Here is a 15,924-nt window from a genome sequence, read left to right on the forward strand (position 1 = left end):
AATTCTTGGCCCATTGGTGCCAAATTCTGATTGTAGTCTATTCAGTGAAATTATCGGTTATCATTCCTTTCTATAGCAGCCTTCTTCAAACAATCTTCCGTGACCCTACTCTTATTTACCAAGTCTGAGAAAACTTTGATCTCCATCGGACCCACTGAACTCAGTATATCCCTCCGAAGTCCCCCTTCATATTTGATGCATTTCCATTCCTAAAAGTCTCTTGGAACACCCTAACAAATCTTGGAGAATTGACATAATTCCTCAAACATGTTTGTGTATTCGGCTACAGACATTTGACCCTACTTCAGTTGCAAAAATTCAAGTCCCTGAGCCGTCATGACTGAATTGGGGGAAGTACTTTTTGTAGAATTCCAACTGAAAGGCATTCCAAGGTATTGCAATATTGTCTTGCTGCAGCAGGAGTCGCATACCCTGCCACCAATACTGGGCTTCACCTGTTAACTAATAAGTTGCAAACTCAACACGTTGAATTTTAGGAACTTGTTGTGCATGTAATGCCTATTCCATTGTCTGAAACCAGATATTTTCCTCAATGAGGTTCGTTGTCCCTCTAAAGATGGGCGGGTTTATCTTCAGGAAGGTTACTAAAGTCATTGGCCCATTTCCTCTGTCATCACCATTCCCATTACCGGCTTGATTCCCCAATGCCGCAGTCGTAGCCTGCATAGCAGCAGCCATATTCTCCAAGGTAGTTGGTAAGAGAACTAATGTATAGTTTGGAATCAATCAAAATAAGAATCAATTCATTGGTAGCATAGTCCAAACCAACAATGAATTCTCTTAATCAAATGCTTACAAATTCTAATTAACCGAGAGTATTTAAACCTCGGGTCGTCTTCCCTAGGAGTTGCAATTAAGTGTGATCATCATTGGCTATGAGAGAAATGGGGGATTGGGAATGCAAGAGAGAGCAAGTAATGTAAATAGCAAGAAATTAAATATGAAAGCAATTAAAAGTCAAAGCAAGTAAATGCAAGGAAAGGAAACTTCAAATGCAAGAAAAACCTCTTGGCAAGTAATTGAGAGACAAGATTACCTACCCTAGCCATTGACCACAAACATATGATGATTATGAAGAGTTAATCCTACTTAGTCAACCCTACATCGAGGATAAGTCAAATAGGCATAGTTGATTTCAATCCATAAGTCTTATGTCAACACTAAGGGTCACATAGAGTCAATGGAAACCAAATCAACTAACTACTCTAATGTATCAAACAAGAATGGACATCAATAACTCAAGGATCACAAACGTTATCAATCCCAAGCCAAGAGTGGAGAAAAACTAAGCAAAAACTAAGCCAAGCATTTTATAAAACACTTGGTATGCATGAAAATAAAATCAACTTAAATTGCATAAAAATAAAAGCTAACTACCAAAAGCAAGAAAATGGCAATAACAATTAAAGAAAGCAATAAATGAACATAAAACATAAATTGGCATCAATTGAAATTAAAATAACAAAAGTATCAATAAACATAAAAATAACAAGATAAAGGAAATAACAAAGGAAATAAAGAAGAACAAGATGAAGGAACATGGAAACATAAAGGAAATTACACTAAAACAAGAATTAAAGACAGAAATTAAAGAGAAATTAAACTAATTCTAGAGAGAGGGGGGAGATTCTCTCTCTAGAAACTAAGAGAAATCATCATAAAAACAAAACCTGATTGTCCCCCCTTCATTCTTCTTCACTTCGGCCTTAAATAGCTTCAGACAACGAGTTGGACAGGGTTATGGAGGCCCAAAAATTGCCCCCAGCGATTTGTAATTAATGACTGACGTGCATGCAGTCGTGCGTACACACGACAATTGGTGGGTACGCATCCTTGCAAGAAGTCACCGTTGTGCGTACGCACCCATCACTGTGCGTACGCACCTTTGCAGCAGCTTCCAAACTCCATTTTCTTCATGATTTCTCCCCTTTTGGATACTCTTTCTTTACTTCTTCAACCCAAACTTGCCTTGAAAACCTTAAATCACTTAACAAATACATTAAGGCACCAAATGGGATTAAAGTGAATAAAATTGACTAAAATTTAGCACAAAAGAGCATGTTTTCATTTTTAAGCACAATTTAGGAAGAAATCTCAAAAGCATGCTATTTAGATGAATATATGTGGGTTTATATGATGAAATCCACTCAAATCAAACCAAAATATATCGTAAATTATGGATTTATCAGTAGTCATAAAGTTTGCAGGATTATTCTCAGTTGTCTCAGGTTCCGAGTTACTAGCCCTATCTCTCCCTCTACCGCAACCACATTCACGAGTCGCCATCAGTCTCAATATGGCAAGTCTAGTGCTTCAAAGTTTGAAATGCTTGCTAATGAACATTCATGCCACATATATCAATTAGATATCCTAATCAGCATGTATAGACACTCAGAGTCTGCCCAGAAGCATAGTCAGTCCGTCCCTCAGGCTCTACAAGAACGAACTACTCTGATACCATAATATAACACCCTACCACACAGATCTTTACACCTAAGATGTAAAACTGAGGTGGCGAGGTGCTACAACCTCTAAAATAAAATATAAATATATATATATATATAATTGATGAGCGGATAATTTATACGCTTTTTGGCATTGTTTTTAAGTAGTTTTTAGTAAGTTTGAGCTACTTTTAGGGATGTATTCATTAGTTTTTATGTTAAATTCACATTTCTGGACTTTACTATGAGTTTGTGTATTTTTCTGTGATTTCAGGTAAATTCTGGCTGAAATTGAGGGATTTGAGCAAAACTCTGAAGAAGGCTGACAAAAGGACTGCTGATGCTATTGGAATCTGACCTCCCTGCACTCGAAATGGATTTTCTGGAGCTACAGAACTCCAATTGGCGCGCTCTCAACGGCGTTGGAAACTAGACATCCAGGGCTTTCCAGAAATATATAATAGTCCATACTTTATTCGAAGATTGATGACGTAACTTGGCGTTGAACGCCAAGTTCATGCTGCTGTCTGGAGTTAAACGCCAGAAAAACGTCACGATCCGGAGTTGAACGCCCAAAACACGTCATAACTCGGAGTTCAACTCCAAGAGAAGCCTCAGCTCGTGGATTAATCAAGCTCAGCCCAAACATACACCAAGTGGGCCCCGGAAGTGAATTTATGCATCAATTACTTACTCATGTAAACCCTAGGAGCTAGTTTAATATAAATAGAACATTTATCTATTTTATTAGATATCTTTTGACAGTTTAATCTCTTGAATATTCGGTCACTTGATCATGGAAAGGGCTGGCCATTCGGCCATGCCTGAATCTTTTACTTATGTATTTTCAACGGTGGAGTTTCTGCACACCATAGATTAAGGGTGTGGAGCTCTGCTGTACCTCAAGTATTAATGCAATTCTATTTTCTTTTATTCAAATCTCTCTTATTCTTATTCCAAGATATTCATTCGTACCCAAGAACATGATGAGTGTAATGATGAAAGTGACGATCATTATCATTCTCACTTATGAACGCACGTGATTGACAACCACTTCCGTTCTACATGCAACCGAGCTTGAATGTGTATCTCTTAGATTCCCCAACAGAATCTTCGTGGTATAAGCTAGATAGATGGCGGCATTTATGAGGATCCGGAAAGTCTCACCTTGTCTGTGGTATTCCGAGTAGGATCCTGGGAATCCGGAAGGTCTAACCTTGTCTGTGGTATTTCGAGTAGGATTCCGGTAATGAATGACTGTGACGTACTTCAAACTTGCAAGTGCTGGGCGTTAGTGACAGACGCAAAAGAATCAAGGGATTCTATTCCAGTAGGCGCAGGAACCAACCAGTGATTAGCCGTGCTGTGACAGAGTGCGTGAGCGTAGTTTTCACTGCGAGGATGGGATGTAGCCATCAACCATGGGTGATGCCTCCAGACGATTAGCCGTGCGAGTGACAGCCGCATAGGATCATTTTCCCGAGAGGATTGAAAGTAGCCACCGCTGATGGTGAACCCCTATACACAGCTTGCCATGGAAAGGAGTAAGAAGGATTGAGTTGAAGCAGTAGGAGAGCAGGCATCCTTGAGCCATACAGTATCTCCATTCGCTTATCTGAAATTCCCACCAATGAATCTGCATGAGTATTCTATCCCTTTTATTATTTATTTTCTTATTTCTATTTTCAAAACCCATAAACCAATTTAATCTGCCTAACTGAGATTTACAAGGTAACCATAGCTTGCTTCATACCAACAATCTCTGTGGGATCGACCCTTACTCACGTAAGGTTTATTACTTGGACGACCCAGTACACTTGCTGGTTAGATGTGCGAGGTTGTGAAGAATGTATGTAAGCCATGGTATTGTGCACCAAGTTTTTGGAGCCATTACCGGGGATTATTCGAGTTGTGTGAAAGTATAAGTCACAATTTCGTCCACCAAGTTTTTGGCGCCGTTGCCGGGGATTGTTTGAGTATGGACAACTGACGGTTCATCTTGTTGCTCAGATTAGGTACTTTTCTTTTCAAAAAATCTTTTTCAAAATTTTTCTTTTATTTTTCATTTTTCTAAACTTTATTTTCGAAAAAAAATAATAAAAATACAAAAAAATCATAAAATCATAAAAACCAAAAATATTTTGTGTTTCTTGTTTGAGTCTTGTGTTAATTTTTAAGTTTGGTGTCAACTGCATGCTTTTAAAATTTTTCTTGCATTTTTTCGAAAATTTCATGCATTCATAGTGTTCTTCATGATCTTCAAGTTGTTCTTGACAAGTCTTCTTGTTTGATCTTGATGATTTCTTGTTTTGTGTCTTTTGTTGTTTTTCATGAGCACTTTTGCATTCATATTTTCCATGCATTAAAGATTTCTAAGTTTGGTGTCTTGCATGTTTTCTTTGCATCAAAAATTTTTCAAAATTATGTTCTTGATGTTCATCATGATCTTCAAAAGTGTTCTTGGTGTTCATCTTGACATTCATAGCATTCTTGCATGCATCTTGTGTCTTGATCCAAAATTTTTATGTTTTGGGTCATTTTTGTGTTTTTCTTTAAAAATTCAAAAAAATCAAAAAATATCTTTTCCTTATTTCCCTCCAAATTTTCGAAATTTTGGGTTGACTTGGTCAAAAATTTTTAAAATTAGTTGTTTCTTACAAGTCAAGTCAAAATTTCAATTTTAAAAATCTTATCTTTTCAAAATCTTTTTCAAAAATCATATCTTTTTCATTTTTTTTTATAAATTTCGAAAATTTCAAAAATCTTTTTTCAAAATATTTTCAAAATCTTTTTCTTATCTTTATATCAAATTTTCGAAAATTAGCTAAGAATTAATGTGATTGGTTCAAAAATTTGAAGTTTGTTACTTTCTTGTTAAGAAAGGTTCAATCTTTAAGTTCTAGAATCTTATCTTGTAGTTTCTTGTTAGTTAAGTCTTTTTAAAAATTAAATCTTTTTCAAAATATCTTTTTATTAAAACTTTTATCTTATCTTTTTATCTTTTATCTTATCTTTTTCAAAATTTGATTTCAAAATATCTTATCTAACCTCTTATCTTCTTATCTTTTTCAAAATTTGATTTCAAATCTTTTTCAATCAACTAACTAACTTGTTGTTTGTTTCTTATCTTTTTCAAAACCACCTAACTACTTCTCCCTCTCTAATTTTCGAAAATTCTCCCTCTCTTTTTCAAAAATTCTTTTTTGTTTTAAATTTTAATTTTAATTATATTTTGTCTTTGATTTTCAAAATTACTAACCTCTTTTTCAAAAATTATTTTCGAAAATTTCTCTTCTCTTCTCTTCTTCTAATTAATTAATTAATTACTAACACTTCTCTTCACCTCTCTTCATCTAAGAATCCAAACTTCTTATATCCCTTGTATTTGGATTCTTCACCCCTTTCTTCTTCTACTAACATAAAGGAATCTCTATACTGTGACATAGAGGATTCCTCTTTCTTTTCTTGTTTTCTCCTCTTTCATATGAGCAGGAACAGGGAAAAAGGCACTCTTGTTGAAGTTGATCCAGAACCTGAAAGGACTCTGAAGAGAAAATTAAGAGAAGCTAAATTACAACAATCCAGAAATAACCTTTCAGAAATTTTCGAACAAGAGAAGGAGATGGCAGCCGAAAATAATAATAATAATAATGCAAGGAGAATGCTTGGTGACTTCACAAAGCCAACGTCCAAGTTTGATGGAAGAAGCATCTCCATTCCTGCCATTGGAGCCAATAACTTTGAGCTGAAACCTCAGCTAGTTGCTTTAATGCAACAAAACTGCAAGTTTTATGGACTTCCATCTGAAGATTCTTATCAGTTCTTAACTGAGTTCTTGTAGATCTGTGAGACTGTAAAGACGAATGGAGTTGATCCTGAAGTCTACAGACTCATACTTTTCCCTTTTGCTGTAAGAGACAGAGCTAGAATATGGTTGGATTCACAACCTAAGGATAGCCTGGACTCCTGGGATAAGCTGGTCACTGCCTTCTTGGATAAATTCTTTCCTCCTCAAAAGCTGAGCAAGCTGAGAGTGGATGTTCAAACCTTCAAACAAAAAGATGGTGAATCCCTCTATGAAGCTTGGGAAAGATACAAGCAGTTGACCAAAAGATGTCCATCTGACATGTTTTCAGAATGGACCCTATTAGATATCTTCTATTATGGTCTCTCTGAATTTTCGAAAATGTCACTGGACCACTCTGCAGGTGGATCTATTCACCTGAAGAAAACGCCTGAAGAGGCTCAAGAACTCATTGACATGGTTGCAAACAACCAGTTCATGTATACCTCTGAGAGGAATTCCGTAAATAATGGGATACCTCAGAAGAAAGGAGTTCTTGAAATTGATGCTCTGAATGCCATATTGGCTCAGAACAAAATGTTGACTCAACAGGTCAACATAATCTCTCAAAATCTGAATGGATTGCAACATGCATCCAACAGTACTAGAGAGGTAGCTTCTGAAGAAGCTTATGATCCTGAGAACCCTGCCATGGCAGAGGTCAATTACATGGGTGAACCTTATGGAAACACCTATAATCCATCATGGAGAAATCACCCAAATTTCTCCTGGAAGGATCAACAAAAGCCTCAACAAGGCTTTAACAATGGTGGACGCAATAGGATGAGCAATAGTAAGCCATATCCATCATCTTCTCAGCAACAGACAGAGAATTCAGAACAAAACACTTCTAATTTAGCTAATATTGTCTCTGATCTGTCAAAAGCCACTTTCAGTTTCATGAATGAAACAAGATCCTCCATTAGAAATCTGGAGGCACAAGTGGGCCAGCTGAGTAAAAAAGTCATTGAAACTCCTCCCAGTATTATCCCAAGCAATACAGAAGAGAATCCAAAAGGAGAGTGCAAGGCCATTGATTTGATCAAAGTGGCCGAATGCACTAGGGAGGAGGAGGACGAAAATCCTAGTGAGGAAGACCTCCTGGGACGTCCTTCAAGCAAGAAGGAGTTTCCTATTAAGGATCCAGAGGAATCTGAGGCTCATCTAGAGACCATAGAGATTCCATTAAATCTCCTTCTGCCATTCATGAGCTCTGAAGACTATTCTTCCTCTGAAGAGGATGAAGATGTGACTGGAGAGCAAGTTGCTCAATATTTAGGAGCTATCATGAAGTTGAATGCCAAGCTGTTTGGTAATGAGACTTGGGAAAGTGAACCTCCCTTGCTTATTAGTGAACTAGATACTTGGATTCAGAAAACTCTACCTCAAAAGAAACAAGATCCTGGCAAGTTCTTAATACCTTGTACCATTGGCACCATGAGCTTTGAAAAAGCTCTATGTGATCTAGGGTCAGGGATAAATCTTATGCCACTCTCTGTAATGGAGAAGCTGGGGATCATTGAGGTACAACCTGCCTTGTTCTCATTGCAATTAGCAGATAAGTCATTGAGACAAGCTTATGGAATAGTAGAGGACGTGCTAGTAAAGGTTGAAGGCCTTTACATCCCTACTGATTTCATAATCCTAGACACTAGGAAGAAAGATGATGAATGCATCATCCTAGGAAGACCTTTCCTAGCCACAGCAGGAGCTGTGATAGATGTCAACAGAGGAGAATTAGTCCTTCAATTGAACGGGGACTACCTTGTGTTTAAGGCACATGGCCATCCCTCTATGACAAAAGAGAGTAAGCAGGAAGAGCTTCTCTCAGTTCAGAGTCAAGAAGAGCCCACACAGTCAAACTCTAAGTTTGGTGTTGTGAAGCCACAACCAAACTCTAAGTTTGGTGTTCAAACTCCATATCCAAACTCTAAGTTTGGTGTTGGGATTACACACTAAAATTGACCTGATCACCTAGTGGCTCCATGAGAGCCACTGTCAAGCTATTGACATTAAAGAAGCGCTTGTTGGGAGGCAACCCAATTTTATTTATCTAATTTTATTTTATTTTGTTTCTTTGTTATTTTTGTGTTTTATTAGTTACATGATCATGAGGAGTCACGAAAAATTCAAAAAAATTAAAAACAGAGTCAAAAACAGAAGAAAAAAATTGTTCACCCTAGAGGTAGCGCAGACTGGCGTTCAACGCCAGTAAGATGCATCTGGCTGGCGTTCAACGCCAGAACAGAGCACCATTCTGGCGCTGAACGCCAGGAATGTGCCTGGAGGAGACGAGCTGGCATTAAACGCCAGCAAACAAGCATGAAACTGGCGTTCAACGCCAGAAACATGCATTACATGGGCGTTGAACGCCCAGAACGTGAACCAATGGGCGTTTGAACGCCAAAATGATGCACAAAGGCATTTTACATGCCTATATGGTGAAGGAATGGTATTTCTTTTTCACCTCAGGATCTGTGGACCCCACAGGATCACCTCAGGATCTGTGGACCCCACAGGATCCCCACCTACCATATTCCCACCTTTTCTTTCAATCCTAATCACACTCTCCTAATCCAAACCTCATTTCACCCTTTTCCCATATCACACTTCCCAAAAACCTTCACCAATCACCTCAATTCCTCTTCCCAATTACCCCCTTCACCATTCACATCAACCCACTCTTCCCCATAAACCCCACCTACCTTCATAAAATTCAAATTCAATTTCCCACCCATTCCCACCCAAATTGGCCGAACACCCACCCTCCCCTCTCCCTATAAATACCCTTCCATTCTACTTCCTTTTCACACAACACAACCCCTTCTTCTCCCACATAGCCGAACCTACTTCTCCCCCTCTTCCATCTTTTCTTCTTCTTCTTCTTCTACTCTTCTTTTCTTTCTTGCTCGAGGGCGAGCAAAATTTTAAGTTTGGTGTGGTAAAAGCATAAGCTTTTTGTTTTTCCATTACCATCAATGGCACCTAAGGCCGGAGTATCCTCTAAAAAAGGGAAAGGGAAGACAAAAGCTTCCACCTCCGAGTCATGGGAGATGGAAAGATTCATCTCCAAGAGCCATCAAGACCACTTCTATGATGTTGTGGCAAAGAAGAAGGTGATCCCCAAGGTCCCTTTCAAGCTCAAAAAGAATGAGTATCCAGAAATCCGACATGAAATTCAAAGAAGAGGGTGGGAAGTCATAACCAACCCCATGCAACAAGTTGGAATATTGATGGTTCAAGAGTTCTATGCCAATGCATGGATCACTAGGAACCATGATCAAAGTATAAACCCGAATCCAAAGAACTATCTCACAATAGTTCGGGGGAAATACTTAGATTTTAGTCCGGAAAATGTGAGGTTGGCATTTCACTTGCCCATGATGCAAGGAGATGAACGCCCCTACACTAGAAGGGTCAACTTTAACCAAAGGTTGGACCAAGTCCTAATGGACATATGTGTGGAAGGAGCTCAGTGGAGAATAGACTCCAAAGGCAAGCCAGTTCAACTAAGAAGACTGGATCTCAAGCCCGTGGCTAGAGGATGGTTGGAGTTCATCCAAAAGATCCATCATTCCTACTAGCAACCGATCTGAAGTTACTGTGGATCGGGCCATCATGATCCATAGCATCATGATTGGAGAGGAAGTGGAAGTTCATGAGGTCATCTCCAATGAACTCTACAAAATAGCCGACAAGCCTTCACCCATGGCAAGGCTAGCTTTTCCTCACCTTATTTGCCATCTGTGCTACTCAGCTGGAGTCATCATAGAAGGAGATACCCCCATTGAAGAAGACAAGCCCATCACCAAGAAAAGGATGGAGCAAGCAAGAGAAGCTCCTCACGGCCCTCAAGAAGTGCATGAGGAAGCTCATCATCAACAAATTCCTGAGATGCCTCAAGGAATGCACTTTCCTCCCAACAACTATTGGGAGAAACTCAACACCTCCTTAGAAGATTTGAGCCATAATGTTGAACAATTAAAGGTGGAACATCATGAGCATTCCATCATTCTCCAAGAAATAAGAGAAGATCAAAGAGCAATGAGGGAGGAGCAACAAAGGAAAGGAAGGGACATAGAAGAGCTTAAGAACATCATTGGTCCTTCAAGAAGAAGACGCCACTAGAGGTGGATTCATTCCTTGTTCTTTATTTCTTTCTGTTTTCGGTTTTTAGTATTGTGTTTATCTATGTTTTGTGTCTTTATTTCATGATCATTAGTATGTAACCATGCCTTAAAGCTATGAATAAATCCATTAATCCTTCACCTCTCTTAAATGAAAAATGTTTTAATTCAAAAGAACAAGAAGTACATGAATTTCGAATTTATCCTTGAATTTAATTTAATTATATTGATGTGGTGGCAATACTTTTTGTTTTCTGAATGAATGCTTGAACAGTGCATATTTTTGATCTTGTTGTTTATGAGTGTTAAAATTGTTGGCTCTTGAAAGAATGATGAACAAAGATAAATGTTATTGAGGATCTGTAAAAAGTCATGAAATTGATTCTTGAAGCAAGAAAAAGCAGTGAAAAGCAAAAGCTTGTGCGAAAAAAAAATGGAAAAAAAAATAGAAAGAAAAAGAAGGAGCAGTAGAAAAAGCCAATAGCCCTTAAAACCAAAAGGCAAGGGTAAAAAGGATCCAAGGCTTTGAGCATCAATGGATAGAAGGGCCCAAGGAAATAAAATCCAGGCCTAAGCGGCTAAATCAAGCTGTCCCTAACCATGTGCTTGTGTCATGAAGGTCCAAGTGAAAAGCTTGAGACTAAGTGGTTAAAGTCGTGATCCAAGGCAAAAGAGTGTGCTTAAGAGCTCTGGACACCACTAACTGGGGACTCTAGCAAAGCTGAGTCACAATCTGAAAAGGTTCACCCAGTTATGTGTCTGTGGCATTGATGTATCCGGTGGTAATACTGGAAAACAAAGTGCTTAGGGCCACGGCCAAGACTCATAAGTAGCTGTGTTCAAGAATCAACATGCTTAACTAGGAGAGTCAATAACACTATCCCAAATTCTAAGTTCCCAGAGACGCCAATCACTCTGAACTTCAAAGGAAAAAGTGAGATGCCAAAACTGTTCAGAAGCAAAAAGCTACAAGTCCCGCTCATCTAATTATAATTAATATTCATTGATATTTTGAAATTTATAGTATATTCTCTTCTTTTTATCCTAATTGATTTTCAGTTGCTTGGGGACAAGCAACAATTTAAGTTTGGTGTTGTGATGAGCGGATAATTTATACGCTTTTTGGCATTGTTTTTAAGTAGTTTTTAGTAAGTTTGAGCTACTTTTAGGGATGTTTTCATTAGTTTTTATGTTAAATTCACATTTCTGGACTTTACTATGAGTTTGTGTGTTTTTCTGTGATTTCAGGTAAATTCTGGCTGAAATTGAGGGATTTGAGCAAAACTCTGAAGAAGGCTGACAAAAGGACTGCTGATGTTGTTGGAATCTGACCTCCCTGCACTCAAAATAGATTTTCTGGAGCTACAGAACTCCAATTGGCGCGCTCTCAACGGCGTTGGAAAGTAGACATCCAGGGCTTTCCACCAATATATAATAGTCCATACTTTATTCGAAGATTGATGACGTAACTTGGCGTTGAACGCCAAGTTCATGCTGCTGTCTGGAGTTAAACGCCAGAAAAACGTCACGATCCGGAGTTGAACGCCCAAAACACGTCATAACTCGGAGTTCAACTCCAAGAGAAGCCTCAGCTCGTGGATAAATCAAGCTCAGCCCAAACATACACCAAGTGGGCCCCGGAAATGAATTTATGCATCAATTACTTACTCATGTAAACCCTAGGAGCTAGTTTAATATAAATAGAACATTTATCTATTGTATTAGATATCTTTTGACAGTTTAATCTCTTGAATATTCGGTCACTTGATCATGGAGAGGGCTGGCCATTCGGCCATGCCTGAATCTTTTACTTATCTATTTTCAACGGTGGAGTTTCTGCACACCATAGATTAAGGGTGTGGAGCTCTGCTGTACCTCAAGTATTAATGCAATTCTATTTTCTTTTATTCAAATCTCTCTTATTCTTATTCCAAGATATTCATTCGTACCCAAGAACATGATGAGTGTAATGATGAAAGTGACGATCATTATCATTCTCACTTATGAACGCACGTGATTGACAACCACTTCCGTTCTACATGCAACCGAGCTTGAATGTGTATCTCTTAGATTCCCCAACAGAATCTTCGTGGTATAAGCTAGATAGATGGCGGCATTTATGAGGATCCGGAAAGTCTCACCTTGTCTGTGGTATTCCGAGTAGGATCCTGGGAATCCGGAAGGTCTAATCTTGTCTGTGGTATTCCGAGTAGGATTCCGGTAATGAATGACTGTGACGTACTTCAAACTTGCAAGTGCTGGGCGTTAGTGACAGACGCAAAAGAATCAAGGGATTCTATTTCAGTAGGCGCAGGAACCAACCAGTGATTAGCCGTGCTGTGACAGAGTGCATGAGCGTAGTTTTCACTGCGAGGATGGGATGTAGCCATCAACCATGGGTGATGCCTCCAGACGATTAGCCGTGCGAGTGACAGCCGCATAGGATCATTTTCCCGAGAGGATTGAAAGTAGCCACCGCTGATGGTGAACCCCTATACACAGCTTGCCATGGAAAGGAGTAAGAAGGATTGAGTTGAAGCAGTAGGAGAGCAGGCGTCCTTGAGCCATATAGTATCTCCATTCGCTTATCTGAAATTCCCACCAATGAATCTGCATGAGTATTCTATCCCTTTTATTATTTATTTTCTTATTTCTATTTTCAAAACCTATAAACCAATTTAATCTGCCTAACTGAGATTTACAAGGTAACCATAGCTTGCTTCATACCAACAATCTCTGTGGGATCGACCCTTACTCACGTAAGGTTTATTACTTGGACGACCCAGTACACTTGCTGGTTAGATGTGCGAGGTTGTGAAGAATGTATGTAAGCCATGGTATTGTGCACCAAGTTTTTGGAGCCATTACCGGGGATTATTCGAGTTATGTGAAAGTATAAGTCACAATTTCGTCCACCAATAATAGTTGAAAGAATGTAGTATACTAGGAGCCTTGAAGAATGGGTTAAAATAAAATCACAAAAATAAATGCACAACGGTTAGGAAAGAGATTTCTTGCGTATGAAGAAAACTAGATTTCTCAAACATATATATAAAAAGTAAGAACAGAGGGTTAAGAATACAAAATAACAAGCTCCTAACTCAGCCTGCGAAGCTAAAGCTGGCCGGAGAATATTTACAAACATAAATATACATAACCCAGAACCCAAAATATATATATATAATCAATCCTGGTTCTTGATGCGTGAGCATCTTATCTATCTTTTCCTAGTGAATTTGCATCTAATTTGTTGAGTTTAATTAAGAATTAATTATATTTTAGCCACTATGGATGCTATTTTGTGTTTTGTGCAATTTTATTTATTTTAGGTAGCATTCAGAGGGATTTGATGAAGTTTCTGTAGAGAAAAAGAAGAAACCAAAGAGATGACCAGCGAAGACCGACGCGGACGCATAGCTCACGCGACCGCGCAGAATAGAGAAATCGCAATGACGCGATCGCATGCCTAACGCGAACGCGTGGACTGGAATCTGCACAAATGACGCGAGCGCGTGGACGATGCGGACGCGTCACATGCGCGATCTGCAATAATACAGAAAATGCTGGGGGCGATTTCTGGGCTGTTTTGACCCAGTTTCCAGCCCAGAAAACACATATTAGAAGCTGCAGAATGGACAAATCAAGTGGCCCCCACCCATCAAATGAAAATCTGTTAATTAATTCAAACTTAAATTCAAATCTTATCTTTTAGGAAAAGATATTATTTTTAAATTTAGATAATTAAATTTTAAATTTATTAGGATTAGTTATAAATAGGAATTTAGATGCCATCAGATAGGAACATAACTGACAATCCTAATTTTCTCTCTTTTCCATGAGCAACTAATCCTCCACTGTTAAGGTTAGGAGCTCTGTCTATTTGTATGGATTGATTTTATTGCTTTTTCTATTTTAATTTATGTTTTCGATTTATATTTAAGAATTGTTTTCGCTCTTTATTTTATGAATTTGGGTGGAACGGAAGTATACCCTCTTTCTATTTGAGTTCTTGTAAAACTTGGAAAAACTCTTTACTTGAACAACAGCTTGAAAACATATTCTCCTAAATTTTAATTATCTGGATTTAACGGGATACGTGACATATAATCCTTCTATTTTTGGGTAATTAGAATTTATGTGGCATGCAAACTGGAATTTGATCATGTAGCTTCTAATTGGAATTAATTGACCAAGGAATTGGCATTTAATGAATTTTAGAGGATATTAGAAAGGTCTAAGGAATTAGGGTTTAGTCACATATAGTTTACCATAAATTGAATCCTACATAATTAAAATAGTTAGTAAGAAACGTAAATCCAGAAAAAATAGATAACTCTGAAACCTTAACTGTTTTATCCATATTTTATTCCCAATTTATTTAATTGTCTATACTTTTGATATTCTGAATTCGAACTTAAACCTTTTGAACCTCTCAAAACCAATTTCTGCTTGCCTAACTAAGCCAATCAATCAATCATTGTTGCTTGATCCATCAATCCTCGTGGGATCGACCCTTACTCACGTAAGGTATTACTTGGTACGACCCGGTGCACTTGCCAGTTAGTAAGTGTGGTTTATAAAAACCGCACCAGTTCTCCATAAACCTCTATGAGGTGCAAAATAATACAACCATATATATAAGGAGAGTGACGTTAGGATTTTTGCTAGTAAAGAATTTATAAAAATATTCGCGTTGTAGATTTATCTTCTAAACTAACAGAAATCCCTTCGTACAAATGTTTTGGTTGTCACAAGTAACAAACCCCTAAATAAATTGATAACCGAAGTATTTAAACCTCGGGTTGTCTTCTCAAGGAATTGCAGGGAGGTATGTTCTTATTATTGGTTATGAGTTTGTAAATTGGGGGTTTTAAGAATGAGGGACAATTATGATGAATGACAAGTAAAATAAATAATTGACTTAAAGCAAACCCTTTGGCAAGGTATGAGAAATTGGAAGTCCAGACTTAGTTATTCTTATCAATAATAATGAAAGTTGAATCTTAATTCCACTTAGTTAACCTTTGCTAAAGCAAAGGAAAGTCAAGGGACTAATTAGTTTGACCTTCGAATCCTATTTATTTCCTAAGAAAAGGTTGGGATTATTGACGTTCAATTCAATTAACAAAGATAACAGTTATCAATTATGTTGAGCTAAGATAACTCCTGAGTTACTGATTTCTTAACCAAGACAAAAAGGAAAGCTGAATTGAAATCATAAATCTGAAAACATCTTAATAATGTATAATCCTAACATGAAAAATTCATAAGCCAATTGGGCAACATAAATCAAATATCAATAAAAGCATTAAAGTATCTGAAAATAAGAGATAAATATAAAGTAAAGGAAATATTGAACCTGATGAAAAGTTGAAATAAATCCTAATTTCTAAAAATCCTAATTTCTAAATCCTAAGAGAGAGGAGAGAGCCTCTCTCTCTAAAAACTACATCTAAACTACAAATTATGAATTATGAGAGCACGAGGA

General features: G+C 37.8%; 1 non-coding gene across 1 annotated transcript; it reads right to left on the bottom strand.

The window, feature by feature from the left end:
• Positions 1 to 6,489: 6,489 nt before the first annotated feature.
• On the bottom strand, positions 6,490 to 6,593 carry LOC112805021 (small nucleolar RNA R71). The gene has a single exon (XR_003203635.1). It is a non-coding gene; the product is annotated as a small nucleolar RNA R71 (small nucleolar RNA).
• Positions 6,594 to 15,924: the final 9,331 nt, after the last annotated feature.

Source organism: Arachis hypogaea, chromosome 5 (assembly GCF_003086295.3).
Source record: "Arachis hypogaea cultivar Tifrunner chromosome 5, arahy.Tifrunner.gnm2.J5K5, whole genome shotgun sequence".
Lineage (NCBI taxonomy): Eukaryota > Viridiplantae > Streptophyta > Magnoliopsida > Fabales > Fabaceae > Arachis > Arachis hypogaea.